Raw genomic sequence first — 8,301 nt, forward strand, 5'->3', positions numbered from 1 at the left:
GGGAGGCGGGGATTAAGAGGTACAAACTAGGGTGTAGGGTATAGCTCAGTGGTAGAGTGCGTGCTTAGCATGCATGAAGTCCTGGGTTCAATCCCCAGTACCTCCATTAAATGTTAAAAAAATTTTTTAAAAAAAAAAGAGGTACAAACTACTAGGTAGGAAATAAGTAAAAGGATGTAATGTACAGCACAAGGAATACAGCCAGTATTTTATAATAACTTTATATAACCTATAAAAATATTGAATCTATATGTTGCACACCTGAAACCAATATAATATTGTAAGTCAACTATACTTCAGTAAAACAAACAAAAAAGAAGATTATAAAGAGGAGATAGGGAGTCACCTGTCCAGAATTGTCCCTGCACATGTGCTCTGGCTCCTGGAGGCTGGGCAGGGATTCAGGGAATGCTCTGATGCTAAAAGAGACCTGAGACACATTTCAATAGTCATCAAGAACCTCCTCCCTGCATTACAAAGTAGCAAGCCTGTGCCTCTTCTTCCAAATCTCCATGCCCTACTCTTTTTAAAAATTGGGATTAAAAAAATAACACATAACATAAAATTTACCATCTTAACCATTTTTAACTATACACTTCAGTATCAAGTCTAATCACATTGTTTTGCAAGCAATCTCCAGAATCTTTTTAGTCTTGCAAAACTGAAACTCTACATCCATGAAACGCTAACTCCCTATTCTCCCCTCCCCCAGCCCCTGGCAACCACCACCTACTTTCTGTTTCTATGACTTTGACTACTAGATACCTCATAAAAGCAGAAGCATACAGTATCTGTCTTTTTGTGACTGGCTTATTTCACTTAGAATAATGTCCTCAAGCCTCATCCATGTTATAGCATATGTCAGAAGTCTGTTCCTTTTTAAAGCTGATTAGCATTCTATTTTGCATCTGTATCCATTCATTATAGGTGGACATTTGGGTTGCTTTTACCTCGTGCTATTGTGAATAATGCTGCTGTGAACATGGGTGTGCAAATATCTCTCTGAGACCCTGATTTTAATTCTTTTGGATATACACCTGATTGGAGAAACTTCCACATATTGAATTATTGGGAAGACATTCTGGCTTACACAGGATTTAACTTAAGCTTTATGCCTGTTTTGTAACCTTTAAACATACATTGGACACCTGTTTTAACCATTTAAAAAAGCGGGCATTGTCCAGAAGTAAAGAATGTCTGTTTCAAAGACAGAGATAAGCGCCTCCCTTCCTGGGACACCAATGCTAATATTTCTTTTATGATAAGACTCCCTTCCCAGGCATCCAGGCCATACTGACTTGCGGTGATGTGCTGATCTGTCTGTTTTGAAACCTTGAAGGAACGTACCACCGTCACAGTTGATGTCCTTAGTTCTGACACGATATAAAACTGTGCTGAAAACAATGCTTCTTTGGAACAATTCCTCAGAGCTATTTGAGAGGCTGTCTCCTAAATTAATTAATTTTTTAGTACTCAGTTGGCTTGAATGAAACGCTCTTCTATTCTTATTTTAGATTGGCTATTGATTATTTCCAGCGACATACCCAGAAGTGGTATTGCTGCATCATACGATAATTCTATTTTCAGTTTTGAGGAAACTGCATACTGTTTTCCACAGGGGCTGCACCATTTTACGCACCCACCAACAGTGCACAAGGGTTCCAGTTTCCCCACATCCTCACCAATGGTTGTTATTTTCTTTTCTCTCTCTCTCTTTTTTTTTTATGAGTGTGAAGTGACATCTCATTGCAGTTTTGATCTGCATTTCCCTAATGATTAGTGGTGTTAAGCAACATTTCATATGCTTGTTGGTCATTTGCATATCGATTAAAGTCCTTTGCCCATTTTAATTCATTACTTAATTTAATTTTTAAACTTTCTTTTTTTTAATTTAATTTTATTTATTATTATTATTATTATTATTTTTAAATGGAGGTACTGGAGATTGAACCCAGGACCTCATGCATACTAAGCACGGGCTCTACCCCTGAGCTATTTCCCTCCCCACCTTTGCCCATTGTTAAATCAAATTATATATTTGTTTGTTGTTGTTGTTGAGTTGCAGGGGTCCCTTACATATTCTGGATATTAACTCTTTATCAGATATGTGATGTACAAATATTTTTCTCCCATTCCACAGGTTGCCTTTTCACTCTGTTGATTGTGTCCTTAGATACATATGCCCAGCTCCTGGGGCTGGGGGCTCTCTGCTTTCTCATTTAAATTTTCTTTTATGTTTATTTTAATCTGATTTCACCTATCTCAATATTGTGGGGAGGCCACAAAGATGAGAAGAGATGGTAAGATTAGTTCTGGCTCCCAGTCTTTGAGTCCTTGAACCTGATTCTATCCATTCGTGACTCATCCCCATTGTTATCTCTTGGCGTCCAGCACCATGTGGTTGCAGCCCTTCTCCAGGGTCCCTTGAATCTCAGGATCAATAAATCAGTAGCGGTTCAGATGCAGTTTATTTGCCCAAGAGATCATTATTTGTTGACAGATCTAAGCAGGACTCTGTTTGACCACACCTCTTTCAACTGTGACAGTGATAAAGTTTCCCTCTGGTCATATGCCCTGACCTTGAAAGCTGGGAGGCAGGGAGTGGACCCTACCTGGCAAGGAAGCAAGGAGGCCCTTGTCTGTGGAGAGTGGAGCCTTTTATAAAAGGCCTTTCACTGAGGACAGCAGGATTTAATCAGATTGTCCTTGGTGGGGGAGTGGTGATAAGGCTAACAGAACAGAGTTTGTTTGGATCATGGAACTCTCTGCCTAGGAGAGCAACTGGAAGTCTGCCTGGAAGAGGAGGGAAGGATCCTCAGGCCTTCTGGGGGGGAAACGGGTCCTTCTTCTCCCATTGAAGCATCCTCTGCTCCTCAAAGAGGAGGAGGAGGGGAAGGGACTGGGACGCAGCTTCCAATCTGAGCTCAGTCCCTCAGTGGCCACGTGACCAGCTCTTGGGCTTTCTGAGTCTCTGTTGCCTCATCTATAACATAAGCACGAGAAGAACCTACCTGGAAGGCTTGCTGTGGAGTTACGGGAGCAGGTACAGGGTGCACAGGAGGTCTCGAGGCAAAGGATGGTTTCTTCCTTTTCCCTTTCCTCTTTTAAGCCTCGGCGTCCTATGCAGACCTCCACTTGGCAGGTGGGCACCCTTCCCTGGCTAAACATCTGCAGGCACCACATGCTCCCCCACCCCCGGGCTGAATAGAACCTTGACGTCTGGAGTTCGCTGCCCACTTCCACTTCCACTCCCTGAAAACTCTCCCCGGCCCCCAAGAGCAGATCACACCTGCCACCTGGGCTTGATGTCGTGGCCCATCTCCACCACACTGACCCGAGAACCCTTTTCAGGACATGCTGGCTGCTCTGGTTTCCAAGCACAAACTATGCTTTTGGTGGTCACAATTGTCCCCGCCGTGTCCTTGCTAGAACTTGAGATCCTAGGGAGCAGAGTGGGGATCTGATTTGCCTGAGTTTGGTTGTTAATTCAATGCATAGTCCAGTGCTCTTCTGGGAACAGAGGCCTGAAAGACGGTGATGGCTGACAGACAGATGATACATGAATGACAGATGTACCACTTGGATTCCCCTGTGGAGCATCCGGAACTCTCCCACCCCTCCCCACATATGCTGACCTACACACATTTACACACTGACCCACCTCCCTCAAGATGTCAAAACAGAGCCCTTACCATTTAATTCACAAGGCATACCAGTCTCTAGGGTGGAGGGGGTCCTTGCTCTGTGTCTGTCCCCAAACTTGACACCCTTCCCTCTCTAGATATGTGCCCCTAAGGGATCGGAGGAAGACACCCTGACCATTCAGATCACCGAGTTCTGGAATAACAGTGCTGGAAAGGAGGCTGGAGATTATCCAGGGCCAATTTTCTCATTTCATGCTGAGGAAACTGAGGCCCAAAGAAATGCAGAGACTTCCCAAAGCTCACACACATCTGGCACACCTGGCACTAGAACGCAAGTCTCTTCCTGCATTAATTTTACTCCAAGTATTCAGTCAACACGAATGAGTCCCCACTGTGGGCCAAGCCCTAGTAGGCATTTTCACAGTCATCCTGACATTTAATTCTCACCACACCGCTGGAGGTTGCTACGATCATCATCAGTGAACAGAGCGCCAAACTCAAGTCTCAGAAAAGAGAAATGACTGGCCAAAGACCTCATGGCTAGTAAGTGGCCAAATTAGGACTTGAACTCAGATCCTCAAGTGTCAGCTCAGCACCTTCCCACCAAGCCTGCTGTCCCTCCTTGGCAATTCTGAAAGGTTGATGGGGGGCCGGCACCCATGCCCAGCTGATAGGAGAGGGTACGGGTGAAGGCCCATTGGAGACATTTTGTGGCTTGAAGGGTGGCAAGTGGCCAGAAAGTGGCCTTCTGGAGAACACGGCCCTGCTTGACACAACATGCAAATCAGGCCTGACAGCCTCAGGAATGCTGCGGGACAGCTCAGTACATGGCTCAGTAGAGCTGAGAGCAGGCAGAGTGCCCAACAAGCAAGGCTTCTGGACAGCAGCTGGGTCCCCCCACAGCCCTGGCCTGGCTCATGTATCCTGCTGGAAGCCTCTTACGATGCACACGTCATCCACACTCAGCCCTAGGGTTAGTACATTTACCTCCTTTGTGTCTCAATTTATTGGTCTCAAATGGGAGGATGATAGTAATGGTCTATAGGAAGGGTTTTTTGTTTTTTGTTTTTGTTTTCCCTAAAATACCACTTTGTGGAGGTCAAGGTTCCATTCAAATACCTTTAGTCTCTACATATACCTCCTAATAACAACCATGTGTCTTGTTATTAAGCAACTGCAGTATTCTGGAACTTGGTTATATCTTTACAATGTCCCATTTTACAGATAGGAAAACTGAAGCACAGAGAAGTTAAGTCAGTTGCTCTAGGTCACACAGCTGGTAAATGGCAGAGCTGGGATTTACTCTCAGGATCATCCAATTCCAAATTCAGGGCTCTTTCAAAGATATCACAACACTTGTTATTTGCTCTTCAAAGTCCTACCTTGATAGCCTGCCTCAACTCCAATCACAGCTTCATCCACACAGGCCAACTCACTGGTGCCTTTTATGTTTTCCCCACCTCTCCAATGGCCTAAATGTATATACTTGTGTTTGGGTGTGTATATGTTTGTATGTGTGTTTAGATACATTTATGTGCTTGTGGGATTTAAACACACACACACAAATATATCTATAGTGAGTATAGCACATATGTATTTGTAATGAGCTTAAGTTGGTTATTAGTATTATTAAAATCACCCATATGGTTTCTGATTTATTATCTATTTGTTCTAATCAATTACTGAGAGAGGGGTGTAAAAAATTCCAACTGTGGTTGTGAATTTGTTTATTTCTATTTTTACTTCTTCATATTTTTTTCTTAATATATTTTCTCCTTATATTTTGAATCCATTATTAGGTGCAAGCATATTTAACATTATTATGTCTCCCTGATAGATTGACCATTTTGTCATTATGAAAAGTCCCTTTATGTGTCTGGCAAAACTCCTTATCTTGAAATCTACTTTATCTAATATAATAGAGTCACATCAACTTTCTTATGCTTACTGTTAGCTTGTCATATCCTTTAACACCCTTTCACTTTCAACCTGTCTGTGTCTTTTTAGTATAAAGTATATCTTTTTTTCTTTAAAGTATTAAGTATATCCTTGTTTCTTTAAAGTATATCCCTTGTATACAGCAAATAGTTGGGTCTATTTTATTTTGCCCAGTCTGGCCATCTCTTGCTTTTTAACTGAAGTGCTTAATCTATTTACATTTAATGTAATTATTGATATGGTCAATTTCAGTCTGCCATCCTGCTATTTGTTTTCTATTTGTTTCTCAAGTCCTCCTTCCTTGTCTTCTTTTGGGTTAGTTGAATATATCCTTAGTACTCTATCCATCAGTCAATCTCTTACTCTTTTGGTGAAATTCAAAATAAATTGTAGATATCAAAATACTTCATCCAGTATTGTGATGGTAAATGTTTAAGAACTGGATCTCTAGGGGGGGAGGAAAAGGTCCTAATTTGTAGTATTTACCAGTTTCCATTGGGTAAATACTCCCATCATATCTGATTTCAAGCCAACAATTGAACACACCATTGAACACACAATTGGGAAGAGATGACCAATCGTGCATGATTATAAACTACTATGTACAAAATAAGTAAGCTACAAGAATGTATTATTGTACAGCACAGGGAATACACCCAATATTTTATAATAACTACAAATGGAGTATAACCTTTAAAAACTGTGAATCACTGTGTTGTACATCTGAAACATACACATCAACTATACCTCAATAAAAATAGTTAAAATAATGCACCATTATATCATAGTTCTGTGATACAGACATAATAGATGTAAATAATCTCAAGTACATAGATTGTAGCAAAAATTATAATGTTAGTAAGCAGTGATGAGTTTCAAATTTTTGTTACCTTTGTTTTTAGCCATTTCTTTTGGCATGTATATCATCTCTGTTTCTAAATGGAATACATACACTCATTTTATTCATCAATTTCAGACATTATTTATCAGCTTCCTATTATGTTTATCTATAATATAACTGTACTGGGAAATCTTAGGTCTCTCAAGTCAAATATGATTGTAATTTAAAATTAAATCAATATTCAGTGTGTACATTAGAAATGCTTATGCAAATATTTATAGTTGGTTATTGTAGTGTATGATGATGATGATGCCTTTCTTTATCATTATTTTTATAGAAGTTAATAATTGCCTTGTTAACTAAGTTTTCCTTGTATACATTATTAACTCTTCTCACACCATCTTAAGGCCTAGAGTACAGTGTTCCCAAAGGTTATTCCCATCAGGTGCCCTGTCACTTCTACATCATTCCTTGAGACCTTCATTTTCCTCTGTCTTGGAGACCTCCATTCTCCTTTCATCTAGGTTAGTTGCTCTCCAGGCCTGCTGCACAGCTGTCATCCTCGGACTCCCTTTTTGTCCCCTTAGTATTCCCTTTGTCCTCCTCTGAGTCGGGTCTCATGCCATCCTCCTAAATTTACTTGCTTTCTTTTGGTGGAGCACGTTTATCAGCAGAGGGCTAGTTATGACAACACTCGGTATGATTGCCTCATGAGTCATACTGCCCCAATGTGGATGGACTTCCCTTTATATCTGAAGCACAATTGTCATCATGACATCTACCTTCATCATCATTCTGAAGATTCCCTTTGTTTCTCTTCTGGGTTGGCTCTCCTATTCCTTCTATCCATTTCTTGCCTCTTAATTTACACCCTCATTTAGGTAGAGCACAACTTCTAATAGCTTGTTTAGAAAGGAAATATGAAATGAACTTTTTGAGAACTTGCATATCTGAAAATGCCTGATTCTATCTTCACACTGGAATGACAGTTTGGCTGGTAATAGAATTCTAGGTCGCAAATAATTGTTCTTCAGAAGTTTGAAGTCATTCCTCCATTGTTTTCTTTTTTTTTTTCTCCACTGTTTTCTTGCTTCAAGTGAAATCTAAAGTTCTTTTGACTCCTGATCTTTTTATGAAAGCTGTTTTTTCTCTTGGAAACTAGTAGGTTATCTCTGTCTCTAAGAATTTAAAATGTGACAATAATGTGCCTGGAGTGAGTCTATTTTTAACAACTGGCTGGACATTTAGTGGGCTCTGTCAACCTACAGGCACACATCCTCCAATTCTGAGACATTTTCTTGAACAATATCAATGATGTTTTCTTCTCCTCTATTTTTTTTCCTCTTTTTGGATTATTTGGTTTTTCAGGTGGCAAGGCAGTCTCTCTAAATTTATTATCTTATTTTCTGTTTCTTTTTCTTTTTGCTTTAGTATCATTTCTGTTGTCATGTTTTCTGTCCTCTTAATGCTCTTTTTTTTTTCTGAGAGCATCCTATTCTTGTTTTAAGGACACAATATCTTATCTCTCTGATGATATGATGATAGGGATTTTTTGAAATTTTCTTTTTCCTGCATAGTTTCTATTTCTCCTGAGCTTTTTTTTCTGTTTGTTTGCTTTAGTCTCTATCATCGGTGTTAGAGGCTTTTCTCAGATGCTAGTAATTCATGCATTTGGTTATGATTAATAGTGGGGAAATAAAAGCAATTTGGATGCTCTGAGTCAACTATGAGTTTCACCATCATGACCTGGATTGGTCATTTGTTTGGAAACCCCAAGTGTCTCTATCTTTAGATCTTTCTTCTTTAGCCATTCACATTACTTACAAAAGACTCTTCAAATCTTCTGACTAGAGGATATAGGTTTCACTTCTAGCATTA

The sequence above is a fragment of the Camelus dromedarius genome, chromosome 16 (assembly GCF_036321535.1).
Source record: "Camelus dromedarius isolate mCamDro1 chromosome 16, mCamDro1.pat, whole genome shotgun sequence".
NCBI lineage: Eukaryota > Metazoa > Chordata > Mammalia > Artiodactyla > Camelidae > Camelus > Camelus dromedarius.